Here is a 25,404-nt window from a genome sequence, read left to right on the forward strand (position 1 = left end):
CACCTTTATCTTCCTTTGTCATGGTAGGGAGAACGCGTCAATGTAAGGGTGGGGTCATCTAAGATAGCACAAGGGTTAAAAAATGGCTGCTTTCATTAAATTTCAAAAAAACCTTTGGCTGGAAGAGGTTTTGCTAATTTTAAAAACTTTGTGGTGAGAAACACTCATCTTTTGTTGTTGTTTTTTTCAAATTTCTACTTGCTATATATATATATATATATATATATATATATATATATATATATATATATATATATATATATATATATATATATATATATATATATATATATATATATATATTTTTTTTTTTTTGGTGTAAATTTCACCAAAGAGTATAAAAAAATTCTTGATTTAAATAAATTAAATTTCTTTCAATTATTTGATGTAGTTTGCCCTACTGGGTTAAAACTGAACCTATGAAACGTGAAATGTAACAAAACTGACGGAAAATGAATCACAATCAATAATTTGTGAATTCCTCTTTTGCAGTACAATAATTTCTATATTTTAGTTTTTGTTTTTCCTGCTTTGTTTTCATGAAACACTCCTGTTTCTGTTGAGCCGTATCTGCACTTTTTGTCTCATCTGAAAACAGTATAGAGGGAAGACAGGAGCTATCAGTTATCAGTCCACAAAGCCTTGGGTTCATTTCAGAATGTGCTTCGATCTTGTTTCTACATGTTGTTTTCTCGCATAGACATAAATCACCTGACAAAACACGGCAGAACCAGCTGCACTCTGCCCACCTCACAGCCTCGCTTCTTCTCTTCAAGCTCGAGGACAAAGCAGCTCCCGTCCATTCACCCCCTGAGCTGGAATCGCTTATTCCTCCTGTGTCACTCCTACCATTTCTTTCATTTGGATTCTGTGCCCTAATACATGGCAACCTCCTCACATGATTGTCATCTCCCAGGTCCACTTGACACAATGAGAGTTTGGCAACCTTTTTAGAGTTTCCTGAAAATGGTGCAATGTTCACTTTCCTATGTCACTTCAACCAGGGAGCTGACTTTTTCCTCCCTTGTCATTTGATTTTTTAACTTCCTTTGATCTGTTCAGCACTGGCTGTGCTCCTAATGCGTGCGGTGAACTTCACCCAATTTTGTGTCTCATGTCAAATTTTTATAAATCAAACCATTTTATGCCTTTTGCCTTTTTTCGTGGCTCATCTTGTAACCTGGCAACACCGAATGGTAATTCATGTATTCCTATTTTTTTTGCTCTATTGCTTCATGAACTCCTTTTACCTTGTAAAACATCCATGTGACTAGCAACCTTATCATCATCCCTTGACATCTACAAGCATACTTACAGATCTAATTTGACTCAAATGGCACTCAAACCATTTTACTTCCAACAAATCTTTTCTTTTTCTTTTTTTTAAATGGGTTTTTATTTTTGACACGGTAATGGGGAAGCCAGCTCTCGACATCGCTTTGCTTGCAGGACAGCTACATGCTTCGTTTTGACATAAAATGATATGTGTCACACTTTAATGTGTAATTTTTAGTGAATATGTTCAGTCATTTTTAAAAAAAAAAAAACCTTTGTAAAGTTAAAGTGGTTTATTCATCTGCATGGTAAACATGAGAAAAGTCAGAAGTGTATTTGAGAAATATAAAGGTAGGCATTTTTATTTAAACCAATAAAATGCATACAACTGAGTTTCTTTAATAATATTTTTCAACTAAAGTAATGTTTTTATATAATTTTTTTTCCATTAAAAAACAAGATAAATAAACATGATAAACAGCAGGAAATAAAGTCTTTAAAAGGACGGGGTAGACGAAACATCCTGGGTCTTACTATATTACATATTTACATATAAGTCAAAAACATACAAAAACATACAGATAGCTCCAATATTGCTTGCCAATTTCTTGGACCGGTAATATTGGCTTTGGGTTGTGTTGGGCTGCAAGCTAGCAGGACAGCGCGTAGGCTGTCACAAAGGCATGATTGTCCATCCAGTGTCCCATTAGGCTTACCATTTTCTAACCCATGTTTCCAAAATTCTAATCTAATATTTCAATTTTTAAATGATTCGATTTTGATTTTCAAATGATTTCTATCTTTACTGAAAAGCAGACATAGAATAGATCAATGTATTCAAATATAGATCTCTAATTTTTTGCTTTTTTTTTGCTTTATATTTAAATAGCTTATCATGAAGAAACATACAAAATAAAAAATATAATGGCTTTTATTTTTTTTAAATTGCAATTTCCAATTAACTAACATTTACAAGCTGATTGGAAAATTTATACGCTCACAATGGTTCCAATCATTGCATCAATGGACTTTTATTTTGTGTTGCTTTGCAGCAGGATTTTTTTCCGCCCATTTCTTTCTCAATACAGGGTAATTTTTTGAAATAGAAAACTGTAGAATCTTTATTTGTTTAGTTGCATAGTTTCAAGTTGGCATTTTTGCTAAATGTTTATTTTGGTCAAAGACTCAGACTAAAGCCTCTGTCCTAAAAGATAATCCTAACTAGGGCTGAACGATATGAGGAAAACCCGCCATATGCAATATTAGTGATCGACATTGCAAGGACCATATAACTTGCGGTATATAAATAAATAGCAGAACAACCAAAGCAATTCCATTTCACTGCAACAGTTTCATTTAAATAACAGTCAACATAACTTAAATTATACTCCAAATGACCCTCGTCTACTTAGGAGGGAAACATCTAACATAAAAGAGCTCCAAAACAAATAAAAGAGCTCCATCTGATTGGTCAAGAACATGAAGGCGTCCATCTAATTTGTCAAAAGCATAAAGGGATTTATTTGATTTATTAAATACTTCAACCTGCCATTAGTTTGTTTTTGCACATTTAAGGTTACCATCTATTGCAATTTTCGTCAACTTTTGTAACATGCATATTGCACAACTTGAAATTGAGGTAAAGACAATTTTGCGATTTATTGTGCAGGCCTAATTCTTAAAAAAATACAAAGATAAACGTAAGGGTTAAAGCAGCTCCTTCAGCCCGCTGTCTGTTATTTGTTCAAGGTCACGCTGTCAAATGGTGCGTTTTTGAGAAAAAGTCAACATATAATGGATCAGGAGGTTGGCCGAGGGCAAATGGGCTATCCTGAATGCAGCGGGGAGACTAAAGTTCTCTGTGCTACTGTCTTCAGTCTACAATTAGCCACGAGGGAGTCTTCAGACACGCGTTGTGCATGAGAGCACGCCTGTCTTATCCTCTAATCCTGTCTGTTTCACACTCTGGTTCCATGCGGCTGCTTTCTGCAGTGCTGTTTGATCCATCCTTAATGAGAGTGTTAGATCACCAATACAGCAATTACATTACCTGGAAAAGAGCTTTTGCAAAGCAATGCAAGTTTATCGCCACTGCTAAGCTTCCTAGGTGCACTTTTTCTGTTATCTTTTCTTTTTTTTTAATTTCTGCAGTGATTCCCAATTTTAAATATTTAGCACTAGAATCTAATGTTCTCACTTACCTTGTTTCTCAGCCTTTACTGTTATTTTCTCTTTTTCTGCTCTTTTCAGTTTCAAAGAGAATTTTCAAAGTCATGCACATTGGTTATGCAGAGGTCTGTGAGCTGTTTTATTACCTTCCACCTAATTCACTTCCTACTGATGAAGTGGGGCTGCTCTACAAGGGTCCTTACATAGAGTTCCTGATATTGGTGTGGAAAGAAGTACAACTTAGTGTAGCCACTTGTAGGAGCATAAACTGGAGCTAACACAGACACAATAGACTAGTTTTAAATAGCCAGAAATGAAGCGATCTTGCTTTAGTTTTTTGTTTAATTCAGAGACTATTTACTAGTGTCCTTTTTTTTTTACCTATTCCCTCATGGTGTAGACCGCATAACAGATTTTTCTTCAGTTATCAGGTGTTTCAAATTTAATTTGAAAAAATCTTGTTTTGATTTAAACCACCTTAAGGGATCCTCAGGCTCAAACTCAGATACAGAAAAGAAAGACTGCAGTAGCAGATTTTTATTGCCACCTACCCACATGTGTGTGGGTGTGTGTGTGTGTGTGTGTGTGTGTGTGTGTGACAATATTCATTTTTTACCTATTAAATATTCAGTTTTTAGGACTTCATTGGATTTCAATTTTTTTTTTCTTTTTTATGTTGTAGCGATATAATCAGGCAAAGTATACTTAATATAAACGTTGCACCAATGTTTTTATTCATGTTACAAGAAATAAACACAATTGTCAGCACAATAACATAAAAGAATTTGATTTAATAATTAAAATTATACATTAAAATGTAACTGAAGGGAATAAAAAATAACCAGAAATGTTGGTGTCATCATGATCTCAGACCTTAATTTCAATACTTACATTAAAAGAACAATTTTTTTTGCCCTTCTTAGCCAAACTTCAGAGGTTGGGATCACTAGTTCTTAAGCCCTCACACTGGTTACTAGTTAAATATAGAACTAATTTGGTAATACTGCATCTCTAGTATATAGCATTATCACTTCATATTTAATAGAATATCAGGGCTTCCAGATTTACATAAAGCACTTATCCAGTAGAACCCAGATTCAGAACTAGTTTTGGCTACTTTGGCTTTTTGAGGACTTTTCAAAAGTAAAAAAATTTTTGGCTGTAAACTCCAATAAAAAAAATTTTTTTTTGTGTTTTTATTTTGTTCTTGTGACATTTTTCTGATGATGGAGGACAAATACAGTGGAACAAAAATGTATTTAGTCAGCCACCAATTGTGCAAATTCTCCCACTTAAAAACATAAGAGAGCCATGTATCCTTCATCACAGGCAAACTTCAACTATGAGAGAGAAAATGAGAAAGGAAAAAAAATCCAGACAATTACGCTGTCTGATTTGGAAAATCACTATCTGGTCAATAACAAATCTTCAACTCAATACTTTGTTATATACCCTTTGTTGGCAAAGTACACTGGGTGGGCCACGAATGCCCTGCTCCACTCCATTCTGATGCATCCACTTGTAGATGAACAGATTAATGTACACCTTCATTATTCTTATCTGAGCTGGCGTCTGGCTCAAAATTGTAGATCTGGATAGCTCCAATATTGCTTGCCATTTTTTGTGGACCGGTTTTGTTAGCTTGGGGTTGTGAGGAGCTGTAAGCTAGCAGGGCAGCACATAAACAGATGGATGATGGGAAGTAGGAGCTGGCTTACTCCAGCCGACAACTCTGAGGCAAATTTTTAATGACCCATTGCTGCTTTGCTGAAAGTTATGTCCTGAAAAACAACACGTTTTTTTTTCTAGTTTGGATAAAAAAGTATAATTAGAATTAAAAGACCCCCTGGGAATGCTTTTAGAGTTTAAACGATGATCAGAGAGGGAATTTAAGGATCACTTTTCCAAAATATAGATATTTTTCAGGCCTTTTTATGTATATAAAATGGTTAGTTTTTCACAGGAAACAACACTCGTAATTTGTGCCATAGTTTACTGGATTTTGCTTATTCGAATATTTACTTCTAAACAAAATTAATTTTGCATTCTCTGAAAAAGATTTTCTAAAAATACCAAGTAATTTGTGTGCAAAACACAGATATCCAACACATCTAAACCTTTAAAACTTTCTACTAAGTTATACAACTGCAGTTGCAGTTTCATGTAGATGTACCCAAAAGTTTAACAGTCGAGCTGTGACGTGTTTTATGGTCAACTTCTTGCCAAAATATTATGAGCTCACTTTGTTATGGCTTTGCATGTATTATGAAGGCCAGTTGTGGTTCAGAGGGCTTCACAAAAATTCAGCTTGGGGCAACCTATGTCTGTTGGCTTATCTAATGTAGTTTTATTCACCCAGAGTTTATCTTCAGTTGATGAAGCCAAATGTGGGATAAGTGAACTTTAGACACAAGCCAGGTTTGACCTGTTATCTTCTGCTTTTGCTGTAGGACTTTACTGAACTACTTAAATGAGCTGGAAATCCTTCAAAGAACACGGGGGATATTATTAGTTTTTGTCATTTTGTGGAATAACACCAAACAGGCAAAGGATAAATCTATTCAGAGCAATAGACTGAACCGTAGTAAACTGTATCTGCATGTATGTCATACTCTGTTTTACCATTCTGGTGAATACTCATTGTTCACACCTGGTCTTAGTTGATTGCCACACCTGTTTCTCATTAAGTCCCTTTTCCAGGCAGTATAAACTCACTTGTTTTTAGGGGCATTTTGCATATCTTCTGTCTAGATTTTGGTCAAATTTGCTTTATAATGTTTGTTAAATGGATACAGGTTTTGATGTTTGTGTTTTGGTTTTCGTCTTTACAGAAAAGTACAGAAATAGTGTACTTGTGTTGAGTGATCATTGTATTAAGTATGCAGTTTTCCCAGAACTGAGAATAATTTGTGCTATTATTGGTTCCATCCACATTTAGGTCAATCTGTGCTGATTATGTAACAGGATAGGTTCAGTTTAGCTGAAGCAGAGGGAGACAGGTATCCAGGTAAACCCCTGGGAGAAAATGAAAAACGTCTCACCGAGATAAAGCAGTTGAGAAACAGGAGGAAGGTTTAGAATCTAGAGAAATTTCAAACAACATGATGCAGATTCCCCAGCCTAATCCCCAAACTGATCTTCCCTTAATCCTTTCCTTTTTCTCTTTTTTTGTAAGATATAAACCACACACACCATATTTGCTATTTCCTTAAATTCTGTGGTCAGTTCTTATAGTTTGACGGACAGCGAGCATTTCGTGACAGTTTGCTTGATGATAGATATTGACTGGAGTGCAGCTGTATAAGGTGATGCCACAACACAGGTTTCCACACAATGATGCTGTTAAATGTAACTGAAACATCCAAACAATTATGATAAATTAACACTGCAGGATCATTCCTAAAGATTTTTTACTTAATTAAAATGATTGAGAAATTTGATTAATTTATATAAACCTCCAAAGGAAAATAATCTCAAGCTATGTTCATGCTGCCCTCAGCAACACACGTTCAAGCAGCCACTATCAATGTAAAGCCCATGAAAATGGAGTTATATGACACCAAGTCTTTTATATATTGTTTCATATGTCATCCAGTGTGGACCCCATGGGCTAAATGTGCGTTATTGATTGCACGTCACCTGCCCGGTGTGTACGTAGCTTGTGCTACTGTCATCGACAAAGTCGGATTCCTAGAAACCAGATCGAGTTTGATGGTTTTGCAGGAAAAGTTCACTTGCATACTTAAGTGTAGTTGCCACAGTTACTTCATTCCAGACCAAATTTTTTCTTGTTGGACATACGGTGCTTAACATATATACATGAACTGACACATGCCCATGACTGAAATACATTTCTGGGAAAATGTAATGAAATTTTTGGGGCCTTTGAAGTTTGATCTTTCTCCAGGATGTAGGCGTTAAAGCGGGGTGTCTGCATGTGCTGCATCATTTTCGTGCCGTCACACAAAGTAACCTTCATCTCGCTAGCTAAACTATTCTGGGAAGATTCATTCCGCTGTGTTTCCTATTACTTTTAAAGCCCTTTTCTCCCCCGTGTCATGTACATGTTATTTTTACTTAATTACCTGTCTCTGACAACCTCCAGCATCCCACTCACTTAAGGCCTGAGTGCAAAAGCCTGATGCAGATTGTGTTCTGCTGAAGGAAAATTCATACAGCTAATGATTGATGACTCTTTTTCTCTCCTGGCTTCACTTGAGTATTCTGGTCTTGCAAGATATGATGTGTACATATGTTCAGAGAGTTCGTCCCAACCACTTGTTTTTCTTGCAAGAAATTTAAACACAAACTAAATGGCATCTCATGTCCTTTAGAAAAAAGAAAAGGAGGAGAAAAACAGCTAAATCATTTGCAAAGTCATCCCTCCTCAATTCACTTGCTGATGACGCAAGTCATCTATAGACCCCGACAAAGCTCTTGTAGCAAATGTCATATAATTTGATACCATCTTTAATAATAAAATATTACAGCCCCTCTTATTGATTGGATTAACGGGGTAATAAAGGCAAAGTATTGACAAAACTGACAATGAATAGGTTGGGGATTGATTGCACCGTGAAGCCGGGCTACTTGGGACGAGGAATGAGAGCTGCATTCATTGACCGTCTCATCAAATGTTGGCATAATCACACAAAATGATTATAATAAAAAGAAGGCAAAGCCCACCTGAGCCCTGCTACTGGAAAACACAATGCAATCTGCAATTTCACATTTAAAATTTAGCAAAAAAAGATGGATTTCTATACATAATACACATAGCTCCCTAATTTATCAGGCAAGTTACGTTTTATTTTATTTATTTATGTTATTATTTATTTATTTATTTAGTTGGTTTTAACTTGTCCTGTCCAACAGCTGAACAAGCAGATAAGAGCTGAAGGCCTCCTGTGTTGGACACATTTTTCTGATACAATTGGGGTTTATGGATCTTCAGACAAACAAAGTGTATATTTGTATAAACCCCTTCTGTTTTTGAGGATAAATTCTATTTATGATAATTATGTTAAAATGCGGGCTGGTTAGCGTTAATATGCGCAGTAGTTGGTGCTCTTGCCTCACAGCAAGAAGGCCCACGGTTCTAGTCCCGGCTGGGGGACCTGAAACAGAACATCAATAGGGGACCTTTCTGTGTGAAGTTTGCATGTTCTCCACATGCATGCGTGAGTTTTCCCCGGGGACTCCGGCTTTCCCCCAATCTCCAAAAACATGCTTTATAGGTTAATTAGTTACTCTAAATTGTCCCTAGGTGTGATTGTGAAAGCACATGGGTGAGTGATTGTGGACCTGCAACAGACTGATGACCTGTCCAGGGTGTCCCATGCCTTCGTGGGAACAAGGGAACAAACGGATTAGAAGATGAATGATGAATGTAAATATGCATTGCTTGTTGGACTGTACAGAAAAAAAGAGGAGAGAAAGAGTGTTATGTTAGAGATGGGGGTTAAGAGGTTAAGATGGGGGAGATAGAGGGGGTGGGGGAGCAGTCGATAATACAGTCATAGCATAAGAGTGTCATAAGTATATTGCCCCCCCCCCGACGGGGGCCCAGACGCAGGCGAGCACCCTACCTACTCCAGGCACAACCCTGACTAGCCGGGGCATAGGTCAACCCCAGCCACACGCGGAGGCTTCCAATTAACTAAAATTGTTTTTTTAGCTATGCAAAGGACAATAAAGATGAAATATTTTTATCTTTCCTCTGTACTAAACAGAGGACACAGAAAGGGAGAAGCTGTGATAGTGATGTCAAACCGGGTTGACAGATCTACACACACTGTCTGCCAAAACTGTGAGACCGATGTGCAGAACCACAGTGCATTCAAATAATTATCCTGGGTATTACTATTACAACCCCCACAAATGTCTGATTCTCTGAGACCCATTTTGAGGTTGCGTTTTAAAAATAAATACAAATAGGATTGTATATGTTTTAAGGCTGTAAAACCCCTCAGGGAAATGTCAAAGGTGTTCAAATGTCGCGAATCTTGCTCCAGGTTGTTTTCTTTCACCGCTGTATTCCGATATATGAAAGACTTGGTGACATATAGATCTGTCTGGGCACAAACCGCAATTATTATTGATCAATTTTCCATTTTCAAACAGGTGGCACTTCTGTGCATAAAAAAGGGACGCCATCCGTACGTCACTACCAAATAAACATCCTGATTAGTCAAAGTTCGGCTTGATTGTTATTGCGTGTTCAATAGCTGCATTTTTTGAGCATACAGTCCAAAAATAGTGGTTAAAAAATGTGCAAAGCTACGTGTAAACGTCAGAGTTTTGCACACGGAAGCCGGAAAGCACAAAGCCGACAACACACTTTTCTCTGCGTCAGAATCAGGTTGAGGAGTTATGAAATGTCAAAGAGCGTTTGTTATTTAGGTGTTGCTGGCAACATCTCCTATGTTAAAGGGTTAAACACTCACAAATCTTCTCAGAAAAGTATTTTAGTATTATAGAGACAGAGTCGACAAAACAGCATAACCCCAAGGCATGGACGCAATAAAACAAGATGATTCACGTTAGCTAGGTTTACAATACCTTTAATTCCAATCGTTGCATGCAACATGTGAAAAAAAACAGACTGATGCCATCTATTCATCCATTTTCTTGTTTTGAAAATTCAATGTAAAACAGCTGCTTTACCCACTTTAACTGCTGTTTTCTTTTTTAGATCAAAAAGTGAGGTTCTAAATGAGTGTGAAATAAGCTAGTTTTGTCAGTCATCTTGTGTATTTGCTTGCAAAACACTTCTGTTTTTAACATTTGTTGGGCACATTTACATCGGCCCTGTTTAGTTAGTTTTAGTCAGGCTGTGGTTAATTTGCTCAGAAAGTCAAGTTTGCTCCAAGGGTTAGAGATGCAGAGTGAAACAAATCTACTATTTCTGCTTCTGTTGCAAATTTTTTTTCTTTTTCTTTTAAGCAGGCCTACCTTATTTCCCTCTCCCACACACAGTTTTTTCTTTTCTTTTTCATTCTGGTGATTTGACACGCATGTGGAGCAGGGAAGCAAATGTAACGGTTTCCCATTTCTGTGGACAGAACTGGGAAGTGCTGTCTAAAAGTTTCAGAGTATGAATGACAAGATCATCCCCGTGGTGCATCGGATGAAGTGTTTGTAAGTAAGAGGGTTTGTTTTGGTAAAAAACTCAAGGAAAAGCAAAGGTTGGCCAAGTCTAGTATGTCATGCTCTGCTGAATTTGCCCTTGGTTTTTAGACTCTGGATTTAATTTAGGTTTTGTTATACTTCCTCTCTTAAGCTCTTGTTCCATGGTTAGTCTAGCGTATCTGTAGTTTCCTGGACTGTATTGTGGTGCTCCTCAAACTGTTTCTTTTTTTTTTTCCTTGTCTCACATTTTTCCTGCATTTGCCGATACTTCTATGTTCTCACCTTGACCAACCTTTTGTTTTATATGTAGTTGTCTGCTTTATCTTTTGTCAGATCCTTCATGTTATATTGGTGTCTTTCAATCTTCCAGGGATGCTCCTCTTTAGTTTTTCTTTTTTCACTTTTGACGGCCTTTGGTCTTGATTTTTCCTCTAATAAATTTAGTTTATTTCACTTCTTTATCCTCTTGCTTCAGTATGTCAGTAGATTCTCTATTTTTTTTGTTGGTTAATAAAGCAGTTATTAGAGTATATATTCTCCACACTATAAAGTGCACTGAAAAGCCTTAATTCTTTTATATAGTGCGCCTAATAATCAATCATGTCAAAGCGATTTTTAAGAGGTGCACGGTGCTCTGTCAAAGTGTCCGTTGTTTTTTACTAATTTCGAACAACGTTGGGTGTTGAAAATACCCTAACACAACTAAAGTGTAGCAGTGTCGACTGCATGCTTTTTACCTGTTACTGACAGGGTTGGGTGTTAGTGTAGTCAAAGTAAAGTTTGTTTTAGTGGTATCAGTTTTTTTTTTCTTACATGTTGCAGAAAAGGTTTGGAGGTCACAGGTATTGTAAATATACTAACGCAGCTAACATGTGTCAGTGTTGGACTGTTTTTCTCTGTTCCTAACAAGGTTAGAAGTTAGTGTAGTCACAGTAACGGCCATTCTAGCAGGTTCAGTCTGGAGTTGCACAGTGGTGCAGTGGTTAGCCCTTTTGCCTCACAGTGAGAAGGTCCCCCTTCAAATGCCAGCTGGGACCTTTTCTTTGTGGAGTTTGCATGTTCTTTTCATGCGTGTGTGGCTTCCTCCATTAGTCTTAAAACATGCTTTATAGGTCAATTACTTACTTTAGTTGTCTCTAGTTATGGCTGTGTGTGTGGATGTGTGATCGTGTGCCCTGCGAAGGACTTGTGACCTGTCCAGGGTGAGGTCCGCCTTCGCACAACAGTAGCCAGGTTAGGCTCTACCAGCCCAGTGACCCTGTAAGGCAGTGACGTGAAATCAGATGAGGCAAGTGAGGCTCGGCCTCACCTGTCATTGTGATCAAATAGAAAAGCGTACTTTAAGTAAATATATTCCACTGATCCGTAATACATTTTTAGTTGACTCGACACGTTTTCCACAGTTTCTGAGGTTAAAATCGCAGAATTTGAGTGTTGCGCGATCACATATAGAGCAGAAACTCCGGGTGAGGTTCCGGAGCGCTTCGCCTCGTGTCTGACTCGTGTCTCGTGTCTCAATTTTAACAGTGACGTGCGGTCAGAACGCTGCTGTAAGAGTGCAGAAAAGGCTGCCGGTTAGGCGAACCTCACTAGGGGGCAGACGTGAGCTGACAGCTGCTTTGTAGCTACACTGGTGCAGTAGAAACAGAACAGACCGAGGAAGTCTTTCTCCAGCACAGCAGAGACTCATTAAACTAAAGCAAAATAAGGAGGACTTTAACAACAGATCATAGAGCTGTTTTTGGAGAAGGATCAGCCCACAGACTCAAAAAGTAAGGCCTAACATGGTTTTCAATTTTTTTTTTTTTTTTTTAAATAACATGTATAACAAGTATTTGAAAACAAAATGTTAGGCCCAAAATAATTGTTTCTATGATCATTTTCACAGACAACATTTGATAACACTGATTAAAGCACCAGAATTTGAAGTTGGAAAAATACCAGAAATAGTTACTGAGGGTCAAAATTAAATGTCATCTGTATATTTTAATTTGTTTACAGTATAAATGAATAATTTATACACAAGAAGAGTTTCCTATCCAAGTCTATGAAATAAATATTGTCTTTAGGACAAATATGTTCTTGTGTGTATCTTATACGGTGTTATCTGCTGTTGGATGAAAGATTCAGTTCTTGCAATTGTAAATCTGACTCCAGAGGAGTCGGTGCCTCACCAACCATCAACCTCACCGCATGTCATTGCTGAAAGGAATAAGTGGGTAAAGAAAATGGATGAATAGATGGCATCAGTCTGTTTTTTTCACATGTTGCATGCAACGATTGGAATTAAAGGTATTGTAAATAAGCAAACCTAATTAACATGAAGCAGTGTTGGACTGTTTATTTGTATTTCTTACTAAAAGAGTTGGGAGTTATTATCAACACAATAGCTTTAATTTTGTCGGTATGGGTCTGTTTTTTTACGCTTTGCAGACAAGGTTGAGAGTTAAAAGCATTGTAACATACTAATGTGGCTAGTATGTAGCATGTTACAAAAAAGTTCTACAGTTCCTCCGTAAACAGTTAGTAGTCTGACTGACTGACTGATGGACTTATCTCAGACACTTTTGTCTCGGTTAATGCGCCTTACAGTTTTGTGCACCTTTTATATGACAAAAGTAAAAAAAAAAAAAAAAAAAACATTTATTGATAATCTAATGTGCCCTATAGTGAGGAAAATACAGTTGTTATTTAAGTTTGTCTAGGTGCAATAAATATGAATAAATTATGACTAGTTTTTATAGCTAACTGTAGTTTGCTAAAGGCTGCCAGTCAAGAGTTAAGGGTCATTGCTCCTAAATTATGTATTAAGTACATCCTCTTGTAAATTAGAAATTTCATTTTGGGTTTATTCAAAGATTTATTGTAATTTGTGCAAAAAAAAAAAAAAAAAAAAAAAAAAGAAAAAACATTTGAATTTAATTCCCCTATAATGCATTCCTGATCATTTTAAGTTTTATAGATCTAGTCTTCATTTGCCTATCAAGGCTTTTTTGTATTTAAAGGATTTGTCTTTAACACTGTACAGTCGTTATGCAGTCATTAGTGAAGGAGCTTTGAGCTCGACCCACAATAATGAAAATCTGCATTACCATATATTTCTAATGTAATGAACTATTCATAAATTAAAATATTAAGCAGATTTTCTTTTGTCCACTCATTTTAATCAGACTGACGGATTTATAATTCCCCCCCCCCCCCCCCGAATTTCCTCGTAATGAGGGCCAGTGCAGGGCAGTAATCAGCATCAGACTAACCAGATTTACGGCTGCAAATTGATGTTTTGCACCTCTGACCGCTCTAGATGATGAAGGTAGAAGAATCTGCATGGTGTGCATGAGGGCTTGAGTGATATTAAAGTAGTTGATGTCAATCTGGTTATTCATTCAAGCCCTGAATTAAATCACCTGCACAAAGGATAAAAGTACAAGCAGTGTAGTGACTTATGGCAAATAAAGTAAAAGCAAAATAACGTAGACCCTTATGGCACAGATCATTGTAGGCTGTTTGCTAAAATTTATCAGGTGCAGCAGAAAGGTATATATGTACCACTGAGGACAGAGGCCAATCTGGAACAGAAGAAACGAGGGGAAAAAATAATAGGAGTAGTTGGACCAGGAGTGATGGAGGGCTTAAGGACCAGGGGAAAATTGATAGTTGAAAAAACGCAAAATGGGGTTCACACACTTATTCTCTCAACTGTCCTTGACCTGAGAAGCACAGCCAGTTTGTTTTAGCACCAATCAGATTTTCTATGTTTGCAGACTATCATAATTTATTGGGATTATCATAAACTTGTGTTGGGAGAAGAGTGGCACTTGTGCAGACCGCTCAGAATGAATTACTTAAAGCAAGCTGGGGCATTATTTAGGCCAGAAATGTGTCTCTCCCATACATTGTTTTCTTTTATTTTCTCTTCATACACTTCTTCAAAGCCTAAATAAATTAGGTGAGGGAGAGCTTAAGGTGGGTTTTAATTATTTTGCGACTTAAATAATGCAGTTTTGTCATCCTTGTTGTGGGTGAACTTTTAGGGTAGCAAAAGGGCTGCTGTTGATACAATCGCTTTATTTCTAATGGTTCTGCACTGTTCTATGAATCCCAGCATTGCTTTCATGAAGCCTTCTTTATAGCTGCTAAGCTCCCTGTATAATATGAGGGCTTTGTAAAGAAGACCATTGTCACTAAAAAAAACCCTTTCCTTCTTTTTTTCTTTGAAAAAAAAAGGAAGAAATGATTTAGAGACTGATTTCCCATCATTTGCTAAACTGTTTCACACCATTTACATCGCTTTGAAGATGGAAAGAGTCATTCAAGTTGTGAGTTGAGTGATGAAGGACTGTATCTATCCAAGACTGAGTCCACTTCACCTGTCTTACCCCCTTCCCCGTGATGAGCTGGTTTTGAATGAAGGCACTCAGATAAAGGAAATGTGCAAATGTTTAAAATATGGTAAAGTGTGCTCAGATAACTACATTTTTGTATCTCATTTTATCTTGGTAAAGAACTATGCCTCTACATAATAATTCAAGAAACATGCTTTATTTTTTTTTTATTTTTTTTTGAAGAAGTAGTCTACAAGTTTTTTAAGGTAAGTAGTAGATGTGTGAATGTGCTCATTTTCTACAGGTACGTTTTGAGTTTTGTAGTAGCAAAACATTAAAGGAACAAAATGCAGCTCATTGTTTTGGGATGATTTACACCTAAACACACAACTCTGTGGTTTAAATAAATGCCGTATTTTGCGTACTATAAGGCGCATCAGATTACACGGCCTACTGTAAATCAAAGTTCTTTGTTTGAACGTATGTCCTATAAAAGGCACACCGAAGCCAAGGGGCATTAAGCAAAAAAAATAAAAAATAGAATCAGAGATAAGTCAACACATTAGTAAGACTTTTTTGGATTTACAGTAACTCTAAAATTATTTTTTAACATTAAACATGTTAGCCATGTTACCATATTTGCAACACCTTTGACTCCCAACCTTGTTTGCTACATGTAAAAAAGCAGACAGATACTCTAATTCTAACTCACAACTTTGTTAGTAAAACTTTAGTAATATTCGCATTAGCAGTTTTTAACACTAACATCCAACCAAACATTTTGACAGAGCGCCATGTACATATCAAAATTATTTTGACATAAATAAGCAATTAATCCATAAATAAGGCACTCAGAATTTCAAGGCACACTTTTTTTTTAATTAGGGATTTTGAGTGTCCTATATAGTGTGGAAATTACAGTAGTTCTTATAAAACTAGTTTCTCTCCTTTTTTAATTTCAAATGTTATGAGTTACAACAAAACATCTTTGTTTTTGCTGCATTTAATTTTAGTTAAAAGGTTGGCTGCAAACTATTATTTTAATATTTTGACTCTAAGGATAAATACATTTTGATGTTATCTTTTGGTCAAAAAGTGCTTCACCAGTGTGTTAAGGTTGGCTGATGGGAGATCGTGTGCCTAATTTCAAGGTCAAGTCATACCAAACACTGAAAACCAAACACTCCCTGCTAGGCACACAGCATCAAAGATTGGATTGAGCGTGTAATCATTTATTGGTTTCAGAGCTCCCCGAGGAGATCCATTTTATTTAACCTCAAGTTAAACTTTTAATTACCATTTGTGCAGAATCTTTGGTACTCTTGGGTTGACACCATCTGGACCTGCAGCTACTTTACCTGCTCTCTGGTGACAGATGGGTGGGAGTCAGTTATGCGAAGAGATACTAATTAATCTGTTAAAATCCACAGCTGAGATGCAGAATGAGAGTGAATGTGGAGCAGGTAAGTTAAAAGTCCATAGGGGGGTTCAGATCTATGTGGTGTTCTGCAGAAGAGCAAGATGTTGAATTCTTTCTGAGCTGCATTTATTAACAAATGTCTCATAGGAATCGCCTTTAGATGAGCTTTTGACATATTTCAGTTTGTTCATAGTGTATTTGCTAATATAGCATGGTGTTCCAGAGGGTTCTAGACTGAAACCATTGTTTTTCTCCACATGCACGCTGCTCTCAGCAAAAACCTGGAAAATTAACAGAGGTGTGGAATCAACAAGCTCTAATCACTATTGCCTTAGCAATACTTGAAGATATAGCTGACCATGATTGGTCCTTCAATACCAGAGATGTCACCCGTGACAACAAAATAACATATGCTCTTTGACATACCACAACTCTTCAACCTTTTATGTAATTAATGTAATTCTGACATCAGAATCTGCTGATTTAGCAGTCAACCTCTGATCAGAAAATTGCAGGTTTGGTTCCCATGTGTGGAAGTGTCCTTGGGCAAAACAATGAACCACACAGTGTTCCTGGTGGTTATAAGTTGGCGCCAGTTTGGCAGAGGAACCGAACGTGGGTGAATGGGAATGTAAAGGGCTTTAGGCCTTAAAGTACGGTAGAAAAGCACTATATTAGCATGTGCCATTTAAAATAATGTAAACATTAAAGCATAAACTCTGGTGTTAAAAGGTTAACTTGTACTTTAAATGGGTATCTTGGGTGATCTGTGTTATAAAAACAAAAAGCCATACGTCTACACAATAACACATAAACATATTTGACAAAATCATAACCTAAACGCTTTACTACTACAATGCAATTTTTGTTACATTAACAAACTATTATTTAAAATTATTCAGTTCATTCAAAATCCATCATTCATTGACATGGATTTTCTTGTTTTACTAATTTTTCGACACATCTGTCTGTATAGAATGCATGCAAGTCCGCTCATGGTTCTTGGTGGTCTAGTCAGTCCAAAGCTTAGGGTCCTATTTGGGAACCAGCCCAGATATGAAATTCCACCACTTGCCATCTAAGTCAAACTTTAAGACTTTTATTTTTTAAAAATCTAAGTATGCCTAATTCTCAAGCATGCTCCTTTTTATTGTATTTTCAATCAGTAATTAATTTTGCGTTGAATGCTCAAATGTGGTTCAGGTAATGTGGCTCCTCCATGTAAATGGATGCATGCCCTTGTATGACATCAGATTCGAGGAAATGGGGATGATGGGGTTTGATTTGTCCTTGAGTGCATTTGAGTCACATCTAACAACACTTTTTGGCAGCAAGATTCAGCCAGAGCGGGCTACTTTTGTGGATTTGTGATTTGATGAAAGTAGAATGTTGTTTTAGTATATCATAGACGATCAATAGCCCGGTGAGACAGACATTTGTTGCGATGCAAACGTTTTTCTCAAGTATACATGATTCAGCATGTGGATGTCCGAATCCATCATTGGTTCCAAATGAAACTCATTTTAATTTGAATGTGTAACATCACATTCCTACATGACCCAAGAAAGGAGAAAAGAAATGTCAGTTTTTGGATGAACAAGTAGTTTCTGATGGATGTCTTGATAATTCAAGGAAAGTTTTATATTCACAAAAAAATTTATTTGAAGACCAAACCACTTTTTATTAGATTTCATAAAGATCTCTGTTTTTATTTTCAATCACTTCACTATATGAAAAAGAAGAATGGCTTGAAATTGCTTCGGTAATGCTTTCTTTTACAGTACAGTACTTACAGTGTACTTAAGTGGTATTTACATGGTACTTATTGTGTAACTACTGGGTACTTTCAGGGTACTTACATGGTACTTTTTATGGAATTTACTGGGTACTTACAGTGTGTTTACATGGTACTTTACTGGGTACTTACATGGTAATTTTTGTGTCTACTCTGTACTTACATGGTACTTACTGTGTATTTATATGGTACTATTTGGTTCATACCTATGTGGTACATACTGGGTATTTATAATATTCTTACTGGGTATTTACATTTTGTTTAAAGGTTTCTTTTATGGTACTTACCACATGTAAGAACAAGGTAAGTACAAATAAAGTACCTTGACCTTTAGGTCTGCACTCGCTGCATGTTTCATGGTATTTACCATGAATTTACCACAGAAACTACCCCTTAAGTACACTGAAACTGTACTGTAAAAGAAAGTCAGCCCTATTTCCACTCAACTACATGGTACTTTCATTACTAAATACCGGGTATGTTCACTTGAATATTACTTGGTACTTACCCCTTAAGTACAATGAAACTGTACTGTAAAAGAAAGTCAGCCCTATTTCCACTCTATTACATGGTACTTTCAGTAGTAAAGGCTGGGTATGTACACGTATTACCTTCCTGTGCAGTGTACATACACACTTGGTCTTCTGACCTCACCAAATGAGACAATGCTAACTTGTTGGTAAGGGTAAAGTAACTACATTGTAAAAACATGTTCTGCCCTGATTACTTCTTGTAACAAGAGGCAAGTTTAAAGAGAAACAAGACAGCAGTGAAAACAACAATCTTTAATATGATACATGTCTGCAGCATACAAAGTGTCATCACAATGAAACATGTTTTAAGTACAAAACAGTACAAAGGAGCATTCCAAAAAACACATTATTGGCCTGAGGGTCATGCTTTTTGTTCGTCAAAATTCCTTCAGCAGGGTTTGGTAATGGTGCAGGACTTCTTCAGGGTTTGTAACTGCAAGAAAATTCACAATAAAAGCTCAAATGAAAATAAAAAGCATAACGACTTTGATGAAATACAAAATAAATTTTACTTATTTAATTATTTCTGTTATGAGTTTGATAAATCTGTGTATTATTTATCGCTTTGACTGTAATGCTTGAAATTAATCAATTATCCTCATTTATAAACATGATAATAAATTATTCAAAACTCAACTTTTTTTAAATATTGTTCTAAAAATGAACTTTTTTAATATATAATGTCAGGAAAATATGTAAAACAACAAGGCTAAATATTTACTTTTAATACTAAAAACACCCCGAGTGTGTGTTTTTGTTAAGTAGGTCGGGGCGAGTAAAATTGCAAATTCCCAGCGCACTTGAATGCAGCACAACTCCCCCAAAGTGAACGTGCATTAATCCGGAGAGCCTCGAGGCGCGCGCAACAGTTTGAATTTCTCTTCATCTGGCAGGTAAGCCAGTGTTTTTATTTTTTTAAATATTGGATAAATTACATGTAAATATTTAAACTGATCAAACTTTATAAAGAAGCTAACCACGTGATTTCAAGCCGCTATCTCTGTGTTTAAAACGTGACGTAAGAGCATGTCTACGTTACTGCAATAATTTCAGTTATTTCAAAATGTTTAAATTTTCAAAGTTTGTAATGAAAATCTACAAACATTGTTGTTACTTACCAGGAGAGAGGCACCTGTAAAACAAGCACGTAGCCTAAATGATAAAGTCTGTTGTTCTGTGCTCTTTTGACTGAGCGCACGTCTTTCTGGGAAAATCAAAGAAAGGCGTTTATTTAAAATAATGATGACGTACTTCCGTCTTTTTACCGCTTTAGATCAGCTATGGTGAAGAAGACATCCCAGACGAATCCGTGAAGCCACAGGAGAGTAAGCTAAAGTAAGTTAAATCCACCAAGTGGACATATTATTTACATTAATGAAGAGTTTAACTGCATTTTCTTTTCTTTCTCTGTTTTATTCTATTTTTATTTATTTATTTATTTTCAAATATGATAGAGACAACAATACCACCCAAAAGTGAATGTAACTGTTTAAAAATTAAAACATTTTTGTGAACAACTGCGTTGAATTTGAAATTGCCTATTTCTTTCTTTTTCCTTTTCTTTTACACTGCCATGTTTTTCATGCTAATGCAAATTGTAGGTGCGAATAATATTTATAAAGAAGAAATACATACAGCAATTGGCAATTAAAACATTACTTTTGTCATTCTTTGTCTAAACAAATTAGATTTTTTTATGGCAATTTTGATTTTTTTTTCTTTGATTTCTTTTTTCTTTCTTGTTTATATAACTAAAATTTAAAGTTGTGAATAATCTATCATGTTTATAAATGAGGATAATTGATTAATTTCAAGCATTACAGCCAAAGCGATAAAGAATACACAGAGATTTATCAAACTCATTACAGAAATGATTAAATAAGTAAAATTTATTTTGTATTTCATCAAAGTGGTTATGCTTTTTATTTTCATTTGAGCTTTCATTGTGAATTTTCTTGCAGTTACAAACCCTGAAGAAGTCCTGCACTGTTACCAAACTCTGTTGAAAGAATTTGGATGGACAAAAATCACGACCCTCAGGCCAATAATGTGTTTTTTTTGGAATGCTCCTTTGTACTGTTTTGTACTTAAAACATATTTCATTGTGATGACACTTTGTATGCTGCAGACATGTATCATATTAAAGATTGTTGTTTTCACTGCTGTCTTGTTTTTCTTTAAATTTGCCTCATGTTACAAGAAGTAGGAATATGTTTTTACAATGCAGTTATTTGACCTTTACCAACAAGTTAGCATTGTCTCATTTGGTGAGGTCAGAAGACCAAGTGTGTATGTACACTGCACAGGAAGGTAATACGTGTACATACCCGGCATTTAGTAATGAAAGTACCATGTAGTTGAGTGGAAATATGGCTGACTTTCTTTTACAGTACAGTTTTATTGTACTTAAGGGGTAAGTACCAAGTAGTATTCAAGTGAACATACCCGGTAATTAGTAATGAAAGTACCATGTAGTTGAGTGGAAATAGGGCTGACTTTCTTTTACAGTACAGTTTCATTGTACTTAAGGGGTAAGTACCAAGTAATATTCAAGTGAACATACCCAGTATTTAGTAATGAAAGTACCATGTAGTTGAGTGGAAATAGGGCTGACTTTCTTTTACAGTACAGTTTCAGTGTACTTAAGGGGTAGTTTCTGTGGTAAATTCATGGTAAATACCATGAAACATGCAGCGAGTGCAGACCTAAAGGTCAAGGTACTTTATTTGTACTTACCTTGTTCTTACATGTGGTAAGTACCATAAAAGACACCTTTGCACAACATGTAAATACCCAGTAAGAATATTATAAAAACCCAGTATGTACCACATAGGTATGAACCAAATAGTACCATATAAATGCACAGTAAGTACCATATAAGTACAGAGTAGACACAAAAAGTACCATGAAAGTACCCAGTAAAGTCCCACAGAAAGTACCATGTAAACACACTGTAAGTACCCAGTAAATTCCATAAAAAAGTATCATGTAAGTACCCTGAAAGTACCCAGTAGTTACACAAGAAGTACCATGTAAATACCACTTAAGTACACTATAAGTACTGTACTGTAAAAGAAAGCGTTACCATTGCTTCCATTTTAATGAGTTCCCCTAACCAATATTAAACTTTTTGGATGGATCTATGTTTTTTTTTTTGTTTTTTTTTATTTTAATTATTTATTTATTTTTGTGTGTTATGTTCATTCGTTTTTTTCTATTTTTTATTTTTTATGTTATGTTTGGCAATGGTGATTGCTATTCGAGGTAATGTTGATCATATAGTTACTGTTCGTTATGTTATCTATGATGCCTCAATTGTCAATAAAGTTTTAAAAAAAAGTACTTTCTGATGGCACACATACTATGTAATAAACTTTAAGGCACACACACCATCAATGAATGGTCTATTTTCAAAATTATGTCATATATAAGGCGCACTGAATTATAAAAGTAAGTTCACAATTGCCTTTGCCAATGCTCGTTCAAGTGACCACTTTCACTGAAAAGTCTATGTAAACACACGTTTACATAGACGTGTCAATGCACGTTTTCAATGCACGTTTTCCTTCCTTACTCAAAACTCTAACATTTACGCAAAGCTACCCACATATTTTGGATAATTTTTGGGCTCTGTGTAGCAAAAACACAGTCACTTCACGCATGTTAAAGGTTAGACCAGGTCGAACTTTGAATAATAAGGGGGTCGGATTTGGTGGTGATGTATGAAATGCGTCCCTTTTCATCCACGGAAGTGCAAACCGTTTGAAAATTGATCACTAAGGAGAAATTAATAATTACGGTTTCTGCTCAGCTGGAATTATATGACACCAAGTCTTTCATCTAGAGCAATGAAAGAAAATGCTTGGAGCAAGATTCGCGGGATTTGCACCACTTTGACACCAAGCCTCTTTCAGCTGTAGATGGGCTAGTAAACAATAGAAAAAGAAAACAGAAGAAAATGCCCCCCCTACTCATCCGGTGTGAACACCATATGCTGAACATGCGTTCAATAATAAGCATCTTATGCCCGGTGTGAACATAGCTTAAGGCTCATTAAGCAGTTAGATATTAGTCAGTCAGTCAGACTTTATTTACTGTGTTTACAGCGACCTCTAGTACTTGTTTGCATCACGGTACACATTAGCCATGTTAGCATATTTAGAATACCTGTAACCTCCCAACGTTGCATCAGTCTGTAAAAACAGAAAATGATGCCGCTAAAACATCTGTTACTATGATGCTAACACCAGGCGCTAACTTAATAACACGTAAAAAAAAAGAAAATCTCCAACACCGCTAGATGTTAACTGCATTAAGGTATTTATAATAACACCAAACCTTTAACAGAGTGCCGTATATCCCTCAAAACATTTTGACATGGGTAAGCACAACCAGAATTAGTCCATATAATCACCACTCAGGCCTTTTTTTTGAAAAAATGGATGCTTTCAGTTGCCTCTTCTTATACGGAAAATGTGGTAGAATTTGTGGTGGAAAGTCCATCATCCTAACCTAGCTAGAATGATGAAACTGCACTAAAGTGATGGTGATGACTTGAAGGAAAGCAGATTGTTTCCAACTTCCATTTTGCTTGTACCAGTTTTCAATCATACTTGCAATTACAAGCAATAGGAGCCCAATTGCATCTTTTCTTTGCCATTTTGTTTGTAATTTGCTTCATTTACAGTGTAGATTTAAAGCCCTCGCCAGCCTGCTTTGATCATGGAAACAAATATTCCATTAAATAAGTGGAAAATCTGAGGAACAACAGAAGGGCTGGCTTTTGGGAATCGGTTTGTGGCCTGGGCTGCCATGAAGCTCAGAGGGAGTTTGAGAGGCAGGCAGACTAGAAGCCTAATTAATCCAGCCTCCCATAATTACTCCCCCTCCCATCCATTACGCTCTCGCCAGACTTTCCTTCTCCATTTCTTCCTCTCTGTTTTTTGCCTGCGTGTGCTCCCTCCATAGTTTTTGTCTCGTTCTCCTTGTCTCCACTGCTCTGTCTGGCTTGCCATCTTTCCAGGCTTGACTGAATGGTGACAATATGTTTCAAGGTGATAAACAAGCATCTACTGCTGGAGAGGTTAGCTCCAGAAAAGCCGTAGATTTCTCTCCTTTTGCCTGCGATGCCACTCGGGGACAGAACAAAAGCCCAGCTGTAGGCAGCAGAGTCCCTGCACTGCATTGCCCGTAGAGATATGTAATGTCTCACAAAGCAGGTGGTCAGAGTGTAGCTTGGCTGGTACAATACCCCCCCCCCCCAAGCACTGCACCTCCTGCCTGCAGATCGTGGCAGTAATCTGCAAATGTTGAAGACATCCCTCCAACGTAGCTGCAGAAAACTCCATCACTGCAAGCAGGGCCTGGCCCTGCTACCCTCAGAGATGCTGACTTAAATGACAGTGGCCAATGAGATCCAGCTCACTCACTCTGTGCCCAGAATAATGAAGCGTTAATCCCTCCAGTAGCTGTGACCATTCAGAATGACTGCACAGTGAATACTGATCAAGACTAACTGTTGACTTTCTCCCACACCACGCCAGTTTTGTAATGAGCTGCATAATCATCTCATCAACTTTGTTTGTGCTTAACACAAGAGGACACACTTCAAAGCAGAGATTATTAACATTTTCTTTCTTCCTAAAATCAGAGATTATGTCTAGGCCATTAATTTGCCATTTTAACCCCTACATGCCTTAATTTATTTCCAATTTTATGACAAAATATGCATCAGTTTGTCTTCTGTTTGAGGTGATGAAAAATAAACCCTTTAACACCTGAGCTGTCGCTGGTGATATGTAAATAGCCGTCGCTCTTTGACGTACTGTAGATCTTTAACCGTTCAAGCAATCACAGTGAAAAAAGTGAGTCTGACACACAGAAAAAGTGTTGTATGTTGGTGCAAAGCCACTTTTCTCTGCAACAGAATCAGCTGATTGTACGTTAATGACGTCAGCTTTTCCCGGCTGTACAGTGTTAAATATCTTTTCTCTGCTGCAGAATCAGCTGGAATTAAGTTAAATGCATTAACAGTTAAAGAGTTATGATAGTCGAAAGAATGTAAACTCTAGAGCTAAAGCTCTGGTGTAAACTACATTCACAACAGGCACGTGGCGTGCTAAACGGGCATTCTTGAATGTGCATTTAACCCAGGGTGTTCCCTGATTGGTCAAAGTTTCATCTGGTTTGACACATGTTCATTGGCCATATTTGTATGTAGAGCCAGAAAACAGTTAAAAATGTGTGTGGCTTTGCTTGAAAGTAAGTTTTGAACGTGAAATTAAACAATTAAGCTTGTTTGCATGTACTTTTCATTGGAAGTGGTCACTTGAACACGTGTTGCGAAGAGCGGTGTGAGTGTAGCCCAAAAGGATTAAGTGGATTTTATAGTGTGTTACAAATTAGTAGCATATAGCGTGAAGGAGTTGAGTCGAATATTTTGTTTTACATTTTAAATCCGCATAAGTTTAGTGAACAAGTCCTGCACTATCCTTGCACAAAAACCTGGTACGAAAAGGGAAAAGTCAATCGTGATTCCATCCATCCATCCATCCATCTTCCTCCGCTTATCCAGGACCGGGTCGCGGGGGCAGCAGACTGAGCAGAGATGCCCAGACTTCCCTCACCCCAGCCACTTCCTCCAGCTCCTCTGGGGGGACCCCGAGGCGTTCCCAGGCCAGCCGAGAGACGTAGTCTCTTCAGCGTGTCCTGGGTCTTCCCCCGGGCCTCCGCCCAGTGGGACATGCCCGGAACACC

At 36.8% G+C, this 25,404-nt stretch overlaps 1 protein-coding gene and 1 long non-coding RNA gene across 2 annotated transcripts in view; both read left to right on the top strand.

Annotated features, from left to right (window-relative positions):
- Positions 1–25,404, top strand: part of LOC101174444 (leucine-rich repeat transmembrane neuronal protein 4) — a 239,364-nt gene that overhangs the window by 26,025 nt on the left and 187,935 nt on the right. The window lies entirely within an intron of this gene.
- LOC144996588 (uncharacterized) lies at positions 19,254–20,807 on the top strand. The gene is made up of 3 exons (XR_013659494.1): positions 19,254–19,541; positions 19,922–19,983; positions 20,610–20,807. It is a non-coding gene; the product is annotated as an uncharacterized LOC144996588 (long non-coding RNA).

The sequence above is a fragment of the Oryzias latipes genome, chromosome 12 (genome assembly GCF_053564925.1).
Source record: "Oryzias latipes strain Hd-rR chromosome 12, Olatipes_Hd-rR_3.1".
Classification (NCBI taxonomy): domain Eukaryota; kingdom Metazoa; phylum Chordata; class Actinopteri; order Beloniformes; family Adrianichthyidae; genus Oryzias; species Oryzias latipes.